Below are 16464 nucleotides of genomic sequence, written 5' to 3'. Positions count from 1 at the left end.
TACTTGGTTACTTACTAATTTTTTCTTCAAGTAATTAATTTCTGTGTGACTTTTGCAGTTTCTCACATTGTTGTGGAGTTTTATAGTGTTGGAGGAAAAACCTGACTGGGCCAATCCAACACAGTGTGTGAGGTGTTTTTCCTGATACGTGTGTTTGGTTTTTGCCAAACATGGCGCCGTGCATTATGGTCGAACATCTCTACTTTGTTGTTGTCTGTCCAAACAACACTGTTCCACAAATTTTGTGGGGTTTTCAGGTGCATCTGTGCAAACCTAAGCTGTGCTGCCATGTTTCTTTTTAGACAGAGGAGTTTCTCTCCGGCAGTCCTTCCAAACAAGTCGTACTTGCGTGTGTTCTTCAGATTGCATAAACGTTAACATGCTAACCGAGGCCTGCAGAGTCTGAGTTCTCGGGTTTGCACGGTTTGACTTTAGGGCGAACGTTCTGGAACATTCAGTCCTGTGTCGTTTCATCAACACATATGTTAATGCTCCAAACCAGAAACTGCCAAAAGCTCTGCTTTTACAACACTTGATGATGATTAATTAATCAAGTGATTGTGATTAGCAGCAACTAGCTGCTGCTTACCCTGTTAATCTGTATGGAAGCAGTAAGATTCATATGTGAATCTTCTCACTGTTTCTTTTTCCCCACAGACCTTGGATATATTATATTGATAGTCACTCTGTTTTTATTGCATACTGTTAGTTATGGATTTGAATATGTTCTGGCTAAAGTGTATAAATGTGTCTTTGTCATGTGAAGGCTGACAGTTAATAGCATCACAAGAGGCACAAGCTCCAATATTTGTACTCAGGCAGAAAGAAGAAGGCACAGCAGACTGATAGTTAGCGATAGAAAGCGTGCAATCAAAGTTTGATTTGTTTTGAAGCACGGCATCCTCTCTGTACACTAATTACCTGCACGTCACACACTCGCTGCTCACTATCAGTGTCTGTAACCTCAGACCAGGATTCACACCTGGAGCTTGATGCTGCGGTCTCGTGCACTGAGACCAAAACTGCAACAGTGGAAGAAGAACACAACACCCCCTCCTCGCTTTAACATAACACACGCTGCATGCCGCACATGCAAACAGAGAGTACTGTGGAATACATGTGGCAAAAAGCAGAGTCTGGATTTCTAACATTCTGACGAAGCAACAGACGGAGCAGAGTTGTGACAGCGCTGTCAGACATTAACTCGGACTTTGGGGCCGCTGAAAGGTCTCAGTCTTTCATTCTACCCGTGGCAGTGCCTGAGCCAATGAGATAAAAGCTTCTGTGTCTGTGAGAGCCAATCAGTAATACTCTGAAGAGACCCAAGCCAATTAATCTCTCTGGTGACACGAGCTTTGGAGGAATGGCCTGGTTAACTCCTGGTGGCGTGCTGAGTCTTCATCGAAGCCCCGCTGCTTCCCTTTCATCTCGTGACAGACAAAACCGACGTTCCCTGCAGCAGAGAGAACTTTGAGAGGTTTTGTCTCTGTTTGAAACTCTACCTGTTCTTTCAAGCACTGAAAAGACGAGCTCTATCCTGGAATCGCTTCAACAATCTTTTGAAGAATTTGCTGTCAGAATAATTTATGCATGGGGAGTACGCAGCTACTTACTGCATCTTTTCAGGTCTTTTTATTTCTGTGTAGTGAATTCTAGACTAAGTGGCAGACCAACATGTCTACTCTCAAACCCCCCAGTAGATCAAAGTGAAGGAGACAGTCCTCTGCTTCTGGATGTCAGGTTGAATCGTGCCCTTTACCCTCAGCGTCTCAGAGATCCTCACAACAAGGATCCTGGGTGTAACGGTTTGAGTAGGCCCGAGGCACACAAGCACCCTCAACATACAGTACTCTAAATTATAGTGACTGAATCAATGGAGTCTTTGGTGCTAAATGAGATGAATAAAACAAGCATCGTAACAACGCTTGACACCATCTCTCTTCATAGCAAACACTGGGATTTCTTGTTTATTTATTTATTTCGTTTAATTATGTGATTTGATTGAAATGTAATTGATTTAGACAACGAAGCCAATCGCACACTTGAACTCGTAAGCACCGATTGAGTACGTCTCTCTGCCGGCACAGCTGTGGCTCCAGCAGTCAGATTAATGCTGTAAACATATGGTAATGTACACAGTGGTGTTGGCTGTCACAACTGCACGGACTGGGAGGAATAAAATATCATTAGGGCTTGTGGTTCGATACGAGACTGCACTGTTTGGATTAAGAGTGACTTTCACATTGAATAGTTTTGCAGACACTTTTCTAAACAATGAATTTTAAATATTGTGTTTTGGACTGGCTAGACTGGCACAGGGACTCACCGTTCGTCTGGTAAATAGGTGAGTAATAGTGAAGTACTGTAAGGTTTTCCACCTTATTACGAGATGGTAATAATAGCAGGTTATTGCACAAATCCTAGTGTTAGTCCTGAGAGGGAGGTGATCTTCATCAACAAGTACTGTCTTGTATCAACAGTGAGTGATTTTGCACTGAAATGTAGCAGTTAATACTGGAGGCAGCATTTACAAACAAACATAAGTACTCAGTAACAGTATAACCTGTACACAGTAAATCATATATAGTTTTTAATAACTTCACTCTGAACTGTGACCTGGTTAATAATTATATATTTGTTAATGATCCCAGTGCAGGAACACAGTAGTACTGCAGGCTGGACTCAGTGCCAATGCTAAACAATCATCTCAGTGATAACTACGAGCCGTCTGGAGGAGTGAACGAGGCGATGACAGGACCCGAGCACACCGATAACCAAGCGTAACAGAGCTGTCTCCTCTATTTGTCCGTCTTTGCCGAGTGCATAATTTTACATGTCTGAGAGCCAAACCATCCAACAATCAGTCTGACATATGAAAGAGAACATGACAGAGGGGGGGACGGAGCAGTGGCGGTGTCTTCACGCATTCGGGCAACATACCCGAGCACTTTGACGCCGTTGCTGCCCGTCAGGCCTTTCTCCACCTCTGCGCTCCGTCCTGGACAAGACCTGCATCAAAGAGAGGATGATTGAAGATAATCTGCTATCCTATCAATGTTGAGTAAGATACTTTGTGACACTGTGGAAGAGACTGAAATGCACGTGAAAAGAAACAAAGAGACATAAATGAGATGGGAATTGGGAATTTTCTCTAAAAGGGACATATCTGCTCTCATAAGAGGTGTGTGTGTGTGTGTGTGTGTGTGTGTGTGTGTGTGTGTGTGTGGAGGCTATGAAGCTGCATTTCACAAAGCACAGTAATTCGTCATCACACTGCCTCCATTTTCAAAGCTATTCTTCTCAGCAGAAGATAACGTGCTGCTTGCTTTTCACACAGATTCTGTCCAACTCAGCATCGTTTGAATCACAGCTCGCTCTTCCACAGCTCGATATCACAATGCTTGTAACACGAATTTGTCACCAAATGTAAATTTTATTTTTTTTAAATCACATCTGTCAAAATGATTATTAGCATATTGCAAATCTGGACAAAAAGGATTATTAAAAAGTCTTTTTTGTGTTTTAATTAATATTAAGGTTTGACAACAGCTGTGAACTCTTTCAAGCATGTAGACAAAATATTGTTAAATATTGTTAATATTATAACAAATAACAAAATATTAACATCTTCAAGCACCACCTCACCCAGCCCAGTGTTATGAAAGAGCATATGAATTTTATGAAGGCTGTAAAGTTCTCAGCAGCTCCCACTTTAGGTTCAATAGACAGACATGCGCTCTGCTTTTCAGAGCGGGCTTAAATGCAGAGCTTTTTTGATAAAGCTTATAGTCGGGTCTGGGTGAGGTAACCCTGAACCAGTCTATATTAATACTGCTGTGGGCTCCCATGATGCACAGAGCTCTTCTCCTCCACTTCCCTGCTTTTATATGCCACCATTGCATGCTACCAGCTTTTGTCTTCCCTCTCCTGAGGTTGTATTTTGTCCTGTTTGTTGTTCTTGACATTTCATTGCTTCTCTTTGCTGCTCGTATGGGATCATCAGATTGTCGGGGCTTCCTCTTTAATAATGTAGGTCTTTACCTTACAATATAAAGTGCCCTGAAGTGACTGTCGCTGTGAGCTGGCTCTCTCTAAAGTAAAATTAAATAACACGCCGTGCCATTTAATACTTTATTTTTCACACCTTGACCTTGAATTTAACCCGAAGCTTTTTGTATGTCATTTAAAACCAAAGAACTGCTGTGCTTTTCATACACAGTGCCATTCAGTCTGTGATGCGTTCAATAACATTCAAGCCTCCACTTTGTCATCTGTGCAGAAGGCCGATCATTAATTTGTTGAAACAGGACATCAGCTCTCTCCTCAGGTGAGATTATAATGACGCTGACTTCAAAGCTCTGATGTAAATCCTCTCTGGCTCTGGGCTCAAATCCCAGCTGTCTAAATGCAGGCATCAGTTTTTCACATGACAATGAATAAAACAGGATTCAAAGGTCCAGCGTACTTTGATTGAAACATATAAAAACAAAGCGATGTTTCCCAAAAATCACTGATACGGTGAAGCCATCAGTCCAATCAGCAGTGACGTGAGCTTACGTGTCCTAAAAACGCACTTCAGCCTGGCTGAACGCTCTGATGGTGACATTATACCTGAGTGCACCTGGAACACTCTACAGGGAGTGCAGAATTATTAGGCAAGTTGTATTTTTGAGGAATAATTTTATTATTGAACAACAACCATGTTCTCAATGAACCCAAAAAACTCATTAATATCAAAGCTGAATGTTTTTGGAAGTAGTTTTTAGTTTGTTTTTAGTTTTAGCTATTTTAGGGGGATATCTGTGTGTGCAGGTGACTATTACTGTGCATAATTATTAGGCAACTTAACAAAAAACAAATATATACCCATTTCAATGATTTATTTTTACCAGTGAAACCAATATAACATCTCCACATTCACAAATATACATTTCTGACATTCAAAAACAAAAACAAAAACAAATCAGCGACCAATATAGCCACCTTTCTTTGCAAGGACACTCAAAAGCCTGCCATCCATGGATTCTGTCAGTGTTTTGATCTGTTCACCATCAACATTGCGTGCAGCAGCAACCACAGCCTCCCAGACACTGTTCAGAGAGGTGTACTGTTTTCCCTCCTTGTAAATCTCACATTTGATGATGGACCACAGGTTCTCAATGGGGTTCAGATCAGGTGAACAAGGAGGCCATGTCATTAGTTTTTCTTCTTTTATACCCTTTCTTGCCAGCCACGCTGTGGAGTACTTGGACGCGTGTGATGGAGCATTGTCCTGCATGAAAATCATGTTTTTCTTGAAGGATGCAGACTTCTTCCTGTACCACTGCTTGAAGAAGGTGTCTTCCAGAAACTGGCAGTAGGACTGGGAGTTGAGCTTGACTCCATCCTCAACCCGAAAAGGCCCCACAAGCTCATCTTTGATGATACCAGCCCAAACCAGTACTCCACCTCCACCTTGCTGGCGTCTGAGTCGGACTGGAGCTCTCTGCCCTTTACCAATCCAGCCACGGGCCCATCCATCTGGCCCATCAAGACTCACTCTCATTTCATCAGTCCATAAAACCTTAGAAAAATCAGTCTTGAGATATTTCTTGGCCCAGTCTTGACGTTTCAGCTTGTGTGTCTTGTTCAGTGGTGGTCGTCTTTCAGCCTTTCTTACCTTGGCCATGTCTCTGAGTATTGTACACCTTGTGCTTTTGGGCACTCCAGTGATGTTGCAGCTCTGAAATATGGCCAAACTGGTGGCAAGTGGCATCTTGGCAGCTGCACGCTTGACTTTTCTCAGTTCATGGGCAGTTATTTTGCGCCTTGGTTTTTCCACACGCTTCTTGCGACCCTGTTGACTATTTTGAATGAAACGCTTGATTGTTCGATGATCACGCTTCAGAAGCTTTGCAATTTTAAGACTGTTGCATCCCTCTGCAAGATATCTCACTATTTTTGACTTTTCTGAGCCTGTCAAGTCCTTCTTTTGACCCATTTTGCCAAAGGAAAGGAAGTTGCCTAATAATTATGCACACCTGATATAGGGTGTTGATGTCATTAGACCACACCCCTTCTCATTACAGAGATGCACATCACCTAATATGCTTAATTGGTAGTAGGCTTTCGAGCCTATACAGCTTGGAGTAAGACAACATGCATGAAGAGGATGATGTGGACAAAATACTCATTTGCCTAATAATTCTGCACTCCCTGTATAACTGAAGAGCTTGTTTGTGTCTTTGGCTGATAGCAGTTAAAAACAACATGTGATTCTCTCTTCCTGCTTGTCCTGCCACTGATTACTACTGTTGACGTTGTGACGTTTCAGCTGTTTGCAGTGTGACTGCATCGTTGACTCGCTCATATCCTCCACAGCATGAGGGTGAACGGAGATAACCTGTCGTGGTTCTCGGTCCTTTGACCCAGCATTTAGAGTTTCATGTGTTTTAGTAATATTTTGTATTATGGTTTATGTTCATTAGTATCTTAGTCTGTTTTGACATTCTTACATTCCCTGTTTAGTTCCTTGATTATTGGATCCCTCCTTGTGTCTTTGTCCTCTGTGTCTGTGTTTCATGTTCATGTTCCCCCGTCATGTCTCCTCTCTCTCTCGTGTTCCCTCGCCCCCTCTCGTCTGCCTTTCCTCCACTACTCTCATGTTTCAGTCCTGACTTCTTCTGTTTCCTGTTTTATTGTGAAAGTCTTGCGTTCCTTGTTCAGTGTGTTTAGTTTTGTTTCCCTGGTCTCGTTGTGTTCGTTGTGTTTAATTCGTCTCAGCTGTGTTCCCCATCTGTTCCCTCGTCATTGTATCGTGTGTTTAAGTGCTCTGTCCCTCGTTCCCCGCTGTGTTCTGCCTCCTGTTTAGTTTCATGTATATTCCAGGTTTAGTTAGTTCTGTCTTTCTGCTCTGCATTTGACTCCATTCCTGCCTGCTTCACACGGCTAATTCATGACATCAACCCGTGTGAAACCTGTTCCAGTCGCGTCTGTATTTTACTCTTTCTTTTATTGCTGTCTTTTAACCTTCATCCTACCAACATATTTTGATGAAGAGGAGCAGCGCCTCCACTCTGAGCCAGTCCTGAGTAACACAGCTCTGCATCCTATCACTATCGCTGAGCCTCTTTGAGGAAACTCATTTCTGCTGCTCATCTTATTCTTCAGTCACTACCCAGTATTTGCCCTCTTCAATTCAATTCAGTCTTATTTACACAGCAGCAAATCACAACAACAGTTGCCTCGAGGTTGTAAGATAACGATGCTACAACAGTTCCTGATTTCTTTCTGTTCTTTGTATATTGTCACACTTACATCATTCAGGTCATCAAACAAATTTTAATATTAGACAAAGATAAACTGAGTAAATATAAAATTCAGCTTTTTAATTAGTATTTCATCAACTAATGGGAAAAGTTACCTGGCTGTGTGAAAAGGTGATTGTCCCCTAAACCTGTTGTTGTCCAGTTATGGGACAACCTTTGAAATTGTTATATCTTCACTGCGTGTTACTAGTATAACAATGATTCTCGGACCACGACGTCACTTTCAGTATTTATTATAGCGGCATGACTGCCAGCACAGGGCTAGTTCGAACAACCACAACAGTACACATTTCCCATCATGCACCTGGTGCATGACCACTACGGGTCCTGCTATAACCCAGAATACACAACATCTCCTCCCCTCTTACAAAGGATGTACTACGGAATAAACAGGTGATCTACTCAAAACTTCTGTCTTCACTGGGACATGACAGTAATAGCATCACAAACATTCCACCTTTCCTTTTATTAACTGTATGGTTAGAACAACAACTCTTTTAATTGCTAACTTGGGAGTGAGGGTAGACTACCTCGACCTCCCCAGGACCCATGGGGATTATTCTGCCCCGTTCGCTTGGGTCAGGTGCTATCTAATAACTCAGACGAACAGGAGGCCGCCGCTCTCTGTTGGGGTATCGGCGGTCTGTGGTAACGTCAGTCTGTGTGCTCTCTTGTGGAGCCTTTGTTTCTGTCACTGAAGATGTCTCAGTCTCTCTTGCAGTCTCATTTACAGTGGGAACCACTTTTCCTGATGCGGTGGAGTTCTCTACCTGCATGTGTGGAGGGACTGACGAGTCGATGAGTGCACTTTTAAGATCTTCGAAAGACCTTTCTGCAGACACTGGTGCGGTCTGAAGTAGCTGATCCACGTGCCTTCTCCACACTCCATCGGCAACCTGTACTGTATATGAAACTGGTCCAGTTTGTGCGATGACCGTTGCAGGAACCCACTTGTGTGCTCCTCGGTAGTTCCTGGCCAGCACTGACTCACCGGGGCTGAAGACTCTGTTCTTGACCTGTTGGCCCCTGTACATAATTTGTTTCTCTTGTTGTTTTTGCACAGTGTCCTTCACAGTTGCGGGTTTCAAAAGATCAAAGGTAGTGCGCAGATCTCTCTTGAACATTGCGTTGGCAGGAGATGTCCTTGTGGTTGCATGTGGACTGTTCCGGTAGTTAAGCAGAAACCTGTGCAGTCTCTGATGCAGTGTTCCTTGACCTTGTGATGTTTTCAGTGCATGTTTCATTGTCTGAACAAACCTTTCTGCAAGGCCATTCGTTGCAGGATGGTATGGAGCTGATGTAATGTGCTGCACTCCATTAGCTTGCAGGAAAGCCTCCATTTCCTGTGAAACCAGTTGAGGTCCATTGTCAGAGACTATCTGTGTAGGAGACCCAAACCTACTGAACATTTCTCCTAGTGCTTCTATGGTCTTCTCAGTGGTGGTTGATTTCATGATGGTCACTTCAGGCCATTTACTGTGTGCATCAACAGCTACAAGAAACATTTTGTCCTCGTATGGACCTGCAAAGTCAATGTGCACACGATGCCATGGCTCCTGTGGGAACTCCCAGGGATGGAGAGGAGCAAGTGGTGGGTTGTTCCGGACCTTATGACACGATGAACAGTTTTTAGCAATCTCCTCAATCTGTTTGTCCATATTTGGCCACCAAAAATAGCTTCTCGCTATTTCCTTCATTCTCACTATTCCACTGTGTCCTGCATGAAGTTGCTTCAACAGTTTTGTTTGAAGTGACAGGGGAATAATGACTCTCCTCCCCCACAGCAAACATCCCGCCTGAACAGAAAGCTCCGCCCGCTTTCCCAGGAAGGCCTTCAAGTCTACATCCTCACCTGCAGGAAGACCCTTAATGATCCAGTCCATCACTGCTGACAACACAGGGTCATTTCTGGACGCCTTTTTCACCTGCACAGCCGAAACAGGTGCTGTCTCTACCTCCCTGAAGTAAAGGATCTCAACAGTGTCAGAGACGGGTTTTCTAACAGGGAGAGGTAACCTGGACAACCCATCTGCATTGCAATGAGACTCCGATTTGCGATACTTGATGTCATAAGAATGTCCTGACAATATCAACGCCCACCTCTGGAGACGAGAAGCAGCAAGAGATGGAATCCCTGTGTAGGGTCCCAGGATGGTTGTGAGAGGTCTATGGTCAGTTAACAGTGTAAACTTCCTACCGTACAAGTACTGGTGAAATTTCCGAACACCAAATACAATGCTCAGAGCCTCTCGTTCCAGCTGAGCATAGTTGGTCTCTGCCGTGTTTAATGTCCTTGATGCGAATGCAATTGGCCTTTCTTCGCCGTTTGGGAGAATGTGGGAAATCACTGCCCCCACCCCATAGGGTGAAGCATCACAGGCAAGCTGAATTGGAAACTTAGGATTGAAGTGGGTTAGCACCTCAGATGCAGTCAGTGAATCCTTTGCCTTTTGAAAGGCCTCTTGACAGCTTGCTGTCCACTTCCATGCTTCCTCCTTGCGTAGCAGGTTATGCAGTGGTTTCAGGAGTGATGCCAAGTTGGGTATGAACCGTCCATAGTAGTTCAACAGTCCTAAGAAAGACTTTAACTGGCTGACATTTTGTGGTGGGGGTGCATCCACAATTGCTGTGATCTTCGAAGGCGCAGTGTGTAGTCCATTTGCATCAATCACGTGCCCTAGATATTCCACAGATGACTGGAAAAAGTCGCATTTCTCCTTACGGACTCTCAATCCGTATTCCTTCAGTCTCTGAAGGGTCGCATCCAGGTTGCGCAGATGTTCTTCATCATCTGCTCCTGTACACAGGATATCATCCAAGTAACACTGCACACCAGGTAATCCGCTCAGGATTTGATCAATCGCTCGCTGAAACAATGCTGGAGCTGATGTGATGCCAAAAGGCAACCTGCAGTATCTGAAAAGTCCCTTATGTGTGTTGATAGTCAACATGTCACGTGACTGCTCTTCAACGTGCATTTGCAGGTAAGCCTGGTTGAGATCTATTTTGCTGAACTTTTGTCCCCCACTCAGACCAGCAAATAAGTCATCAATCAGAGGGAGAGGATACTGCTCTGCTGTTAATACAGGATTCACGGATACCTTGAAGTCTCCGCAGATCCGGATTCCTCCGTCCTTTTTAGGAACTGGAACGATAGGTGTGGCCCACTCGCTGGTTGTAACCGGCTCCAGAACACCATTCTTGACCAATGCGTCTAAGTTAGACTCCACCTTGGGCCGAATGGCGTACGGCACAGGTCTAGCCTTCATAAAGACTGGCTTGCTGTCAGGTTTGAGATGCAGCTTCACTGTAATTTTTTTCATGCTGCCCAGTTCCTCACGAAAAACCTCTTTGTGCTTTCCCAGTATGGCCTGCAGCTGAGAGGAACCATGCGACAGCTTCCTCACTTCTTGCCAGTTGAGTCTGATTGCTTTGAGCCACACACGTCCCATTATAGCAGGGCAGTCCTTCTGCGTAACATACACAGGCAGCTTAGCAGTTTGGTCATTGCATTGAACAGTCACCTCTGTCATTCCTTTCATTGGCACTCGATGTCCAGTATAGCCCTTAAATACTGTGTCGGAGGGTTTGAGTGGAAGGTGCTTCAGACACTTCCTGTAGACATTATATGACACTAATGATGCTTTTGAACCTGTGTCAATCTGCATTTTTACAACATGTCCTTCTAGTTTGGGCTTGACCCAAAAGCCGTCTGAGGTTTCATCCACATTCAGTATTCGCACAGTATTTATTGCAGACAACACTTCTTCATCTGAGGAATCACTTACTCTGTCCTCATGAAGCTTAACTGTGCGAACATGTCTTTCCTTTTTGAATTTTGCAGTGCCTCTTTTATTTCCAGTCTTTGAGCCCTTATCCTTGCTCTTTTTGTTCCTGCATGCCCGTGCTACATGGCCTTTTTTCCCACAGTTGTTGCAATCCATTTCCTTGCACCAGCAATCACTAGCAAGGTGTCCTAACTTGCCACAGCGGAAACATGGTCCTTGTGCATTTGCTTTACCACTGTCAAGTTTGTGTACTCTGTCTGTAGCATGTAGAGCATGGGCTTCTTTCGACGCCATTTCCATGGTCACACTGATATTAATTGCCTTCTCAAGAGTCAAGTCACTTTCCGTGAGTAATTTCTTCTGTGCAGCTTCATTTCTTAACCCACACACGAGTCTGTCTCGTAATGTGTCATTTAAAACATCTTTAAACTCACAGTGTTCAGCTAATTTGCGTAACGATGCAACGAACATTGTGACAGACTCACCCTCTTCTTGGTTTCGCTTGTGAAACCTGAACCGTTCAGCGATCACGAGGGGCTTGGGCGAAAAATGTTTGGTCAGTGTGTCCACAATCTCTGTGAAACTTTTATTGCCTGGCTTTGCTGGCTGCAGCAGGCTCCTTAGCAGGTTAAAAGTCTTTGGGCCTATCACACTCAAAAAAATGGGCACCAATTTATCATCCTGTATGTCATTAGCCGCAACGAAATATCCAAAACGCTCCGTATATGAGCTCCATTGCTCCGTGCTTTCGTCGAAGGGACCGATTGAGCCAATAACTCCAGCCATTACTCGGCTCCTGGTTAAATGGCACTCTTCCCCACACAACTGTTCCTTTTCGTAACGTCTTTTTTATTTTTTTGCGTTACTCACGGAGTTTTTCCTTCGTCGACTTTCCGGCTGTTCACTCCTCCCCGTTTCGCTGAAAAAAATCGACATCCACCGCCGCACACCGGGTGGCTCGTCCTCACATCGGCGCCGTCTAACACCGGGCCAGCTCGAGGCATCGGCAGGAAAAAAAACAGTGCAAAACTCCGTATTGTCGCGGACTGCAGCGCCGGTCCAGTCGTCCTCGTCGCCACTTTTTGTTATATCTTCACTGCGTGTTACTAGTATAACAATGATTCTCGGACCACGACGTCACTTTCAGTATTTATTATAGCGGCATGACTGCCAGCACAGGGCTAGTTCGAACAACCACAACAGTACACATTTCCCATCATGCACCTGGTGCATGACCACTACGGGTCCTGCTATAACCCAGAATACACAACAGAAATCAAACTGAAAATGAGTCTCTGATAGTGCTGTGGATTCTGGTCCACTCTTCTTTGCATAATTGTTTGAAGTCAGCCACACTGGAGGATTTTCCAACATGTTTAACATCATCCAAAGTAACTCAAATCCTCACAGTGACTAGGCCACACACTGATTCTGGTTTGTGTTTAAAAACCATTCAGAGGTGAACTTGCTGCTCTGGGATCAGTGTCCTGCTGCAATGACTCTCCAGCTTCAGGTCATGAACCGATGGTCGGATATTTTCTGATAGAGAGCAGAATTTATGGTTGCATCAATTACAGCGAGTCGTTTCATATTTCAGTTTCCCTCTGGGATGATTAAAGAGTGGTTGTGGTTTTGATTCTGAACTGTGCATCATTGTACTTTCGCTGCAGCCTTCATTAACTAACCGTCGCTCTCTGACACGATGGACACAGCTTCTCTGGTTAGTCTGAGAACAGAGCCGATCACGCAGCTTTCTGCAGGTACTGAAAGATAACATCTGCACTCTGATATTTCTGCTTCTGTCATTAGACAGGATGTGGATCAAAGTCCATTTAACTATATTAACTATAACTTTGTTGTGCTCAGCTGGCAGGAACCATAAATATGTATTTAGCTGTTGTTGTTTGTAGAGGAAAAAACAAACGAAGAAAAATGATTATTGGTGCTCTGCAGCTCTATAACACATTAATCATAAATAGTATTAAAACCAGCTGGAAACATTTGAACCGAATGCAGCCACTGCTAAGCTGACGTCCCAAAATCTGCTGTTTCTGGGGAATCCTCTGTAGACGCTGTTACCCCAAAGACTACAATCCTGAAATTAAACCTAAAAGCATTAAAATGGATATTAAAACAACAATACAAAAACTGTCTTGGTCCTCGCAGATATCTTCTGCTAATAATAACTGTGCACTGTTTATTTATTGATGTATTCTATTAAGGTTTGAACGTAGCTGTGCTGGTGCTGTAATCGATGGGTGTGTGTTTTCACGTCTCCCAGTCAGACTCACTGAACTGGACTCAGTTGTGTTTGTGGTACTGATGCTTTTTGGAGCCTTTTATCACTCTGCTAATATGATTTTCTGTGCAGGACTATTTGTGCTTCGGTTTTTGTTGCTTTCTATATTGCATATCACATTAAAAACTAATACAGATGTGTGGGAAGCAACTGTGGGACACTAATGATATTATTTTTTAGAAAAGATTTAATTTAAGAATAACTCCAACAAATAAAGAACCACACCTGCAGAAGGACAAGTAAAGAGATGCTCGGAGTAACAAATGATGTTCAAGTCCCTCTGGCAGAGATGGAGGGAGCTACAACCCACGGGGATAGCTGGGTGGGCGATAATGTCTTCCCAGAGGCCCCGCTGAGCCCAGCACCCCGACTCCCCCATAGGAGAAAGGACAGGTTCAGTGCACATACACAAAGTAGAGTTATTCACCCAAGAGACTCCGAGCCATGCAGGTAAGACCACACATGTATCACTTCAATTTATCATTCTCACAGGGCAGGCTGTGCAAACACGGTGTAGCTGTGCTAGATCAGCTGATATGAAGCACGACCAGACACGAGCAGCTCAGCGAAACGGCAAACGTGCCAAACAGGGATTAGGTCATCATGGCTTACAGCAAGTATAAACAAATGCATAGTATTGGTATGCGTCCATGCAACATTGCTATCTCGGTCCTGAAAGTCACAGTGTGACAATTTATTCTAAAAATTATAGAAATAAATCTGAACTTTATTTGTTGAAGTCATTTCAGACAAATTCAACACACTGATTCAAGAATTGTCCTTACACTACTTCTGATCAAATAAAACCAAAAAGCTTCATAGGAAATATTATTTCTGTTGCTGTAGAGATACAAATGTTAGCATGTTTTATTTTAATGTATTCATCTTATTATTTATATTATCCAGGAAAAGTGAGTTTCTTCCTCAGCATTCAGCTCACACACGTGGAAACAGTTTAGAAAAAAGGAATAAATACAGATAAAATGAGTCTATTAAAAAGATGTTTGCTGTATTTTTAGGGGTGAGTTATATTTATTAACCGTCTGTGCATTGACCGATATATTATAGGCCTGTATAACAAAGCATTACTGAAGACTCCCCCACGTTACACATCACAGTTACTCAGCAGACAAAAAGAAAGCTGAGCCTGTTTCCTGCACACTTACAATCTGATTGTAGAGCGAGTGTTCAGGAGAAGGAGAAAAATAGTAGAGTTCACCACTTTTGAGGAGTGGAGACATTATTTCGATTTTTATTGCACAAAAGGAGGAGAGCATGATGGTTCCTGGGCAGGAACAACTCTCTCCTGCTGCTGGACCCAGAATCGAATTAACGCCGAGTGTTTGTCGGCACTCAAACCCGAGACTGAGCAGTGGACTCACAACATTTTCTTTACTTGCCAAACGCTCTTCAGGCTGGTTTTACCAACCTTACTGTTGGCACACTTGTTAGGAGACGGGCCTGTGTTATATTGTTAGCTGCTAATTATGTGACTCTCAGGCTATGTTGTGGCGTTAACAGTGAATAAGTGAGGTAATCAGTTTAAAAAGAGAAAAACTCGAGCTCATGTACAACACCTGCTGGTCCCGAGCCCGGATACATGGAAGGGCAGCATCTGGAGTACAAATGTGTGCCAACCCAAAGATGCAGCTCAGGCTGCTGTGGGAAATGCAGCAGGAGCTGAAAGCTACGTTTTATTTTACTGGTGCTGGAAATGTTTTGCTTACTCAGCAGGAATTCCTGTTTTTAGAGGCAGAGGTACATCCCAGCAAAGTTCGGATTTTATTGCCAACCTCACGGGAAACCACAGTTCACATAAACAGTCTCCAATATTTGGAGTTTTCATTTGTTTTTAACAGTGATGCATTACTTTAAAATAAACTGTGTCATATGTAATACTTTGTGTTGGGGTTGTTAACAGTGCCAACACTACAGACTGGGGTGCTGCTGGGTATGACTGACTGAGCACATTTTAAAATCATGATTCGCTGGAAGGTCGGCACCAAGGTCAGCAGAATCTCTGCAGTCTGGCTTTTAATACACAGCCTGACAAGACTAATAAGTCACAGTTATTAGTTTTGAACCATGAAGTTCCATTTACACAGGAGATAACCACAGTTTTATTAAAAGTAATGAGATTAATGTCATTAAAAATACAGGTGAGCAAATGAACTTTTGAACTTTCTAATCGAGTAAATTAAAAGCTACAGGCTAATAATGGGCTGGTTCCTTTTGCAGAGTTTAGATGACGCTGCAGGTAAAGCATGTCTAAGCTGTCTGATTTTACTCATCCTCAAAGTGCTGCAATCGCTGCACCTCCAAATATGACTCGCAAGGGCACGAACTCAGGTAGCACCAGATCAAAAGCCCAGATTTAGATTAAATCAGCGGATGATGAATTTACAAGGAAAGCAATTTAAAGGGGCCTTAAGAGTTCAGCTTTTGTTTAACATCGGGGAGCGCGCAGACAGTTCAGTGCCAAACCCGAGGGACTGGATGTCTGACAGTCTTAATTTGCTTTGGATCGTCAAATTTGCTCTCATGCTTTAGATTTTAAAAGCTTTACTGGCATGGAGCGGGACTATAAAGTTCACTTCACTATATTAAAATCAAACATTATATAGCCTGCTTCATGCACCAAATGAAACATAACAAATTCACCCTGGCATCAAGCCGCGTATTACCTTAAAATGAGGGACAATAGTTGGTCAAAGGTACGCCGGCGGTAGAATGTGTTGCTTTTTGTGGTCTGGTATCCTTGCAGCTCCTGTTGTGTCCAAATGCAAACGCAGCACAAATCACTGATGACAATGAGCAGTCATAAAGCCACAGCCATGCAAGACAAATCCAGTGGGGGGGGGAATGACGACCTTTGAATGCAAAGCCCCGCCTGGCTTACAACTGTCGCCGTCAGCAAGAAAGTCGACTCCAAGAATAGGTTTCAGGTTACACGGCGCATGCATCACTGCATGGGCTTCCTGCACCACCCGTAAAAGAAACACTTGTTTAGATGGATGTGGTGTTAAACTATTAGTGTGAGCTGATGTTTATTTTACCTTGTAGTGCTTTT

The 16464-nt window shown here is 43.5% G+C and overlaps 1 long non-coding RNA gene across 2 annotated transcripts in view; it reads right to left on the bottom strand.

Moving 5' to 3' along the window:
- The window catches only part of LOC102081757 (uncharacterized), a 42440-nt gene extending 26230 nt beyond the window's left edge, over nucleotides 1–16210 (bottom strand). For both annotated transcript variants that reach the window (XR_003216724.1, XR_265971.3), the window contains exons 1-2: nucleotides 16079–16210; nucleotides 2941–3009 (exon numbers count right to left, since the gene is read on the bottom strand). This is a non-coding gene — a long non-coding RNA (uncharacterized LOC102081757). The remainder of the gene's footprint in view (nucleotides 1–2940; nucleotides 3010–16078) is intronic.
- Between the last annotated feature and the right edge of the window lie 254 nt (nucleotides 16211–16464).

This window comes from Oreochromis niloticus, linkage group LG16 (genome assembly GCF_001858045.2).
Source record: "Oreochromis niloticus isolate F11D_XX linkage group LG16, O_niloticus_UMD_NMBU, whole genome shotgun sequence".
Classification (NCBI taxonomy): Eukaryota; Metazoa; Chordata; class Actinopteri; order Cichliformes; family Cichlidae; genus Oreochromis; species Oreochromis niloticus.
The sequence above is the reverse complement of the archived record's forward strand: the minus strand, read 5'-3'. Positions and strand labels throughout refer to the sequence as shown.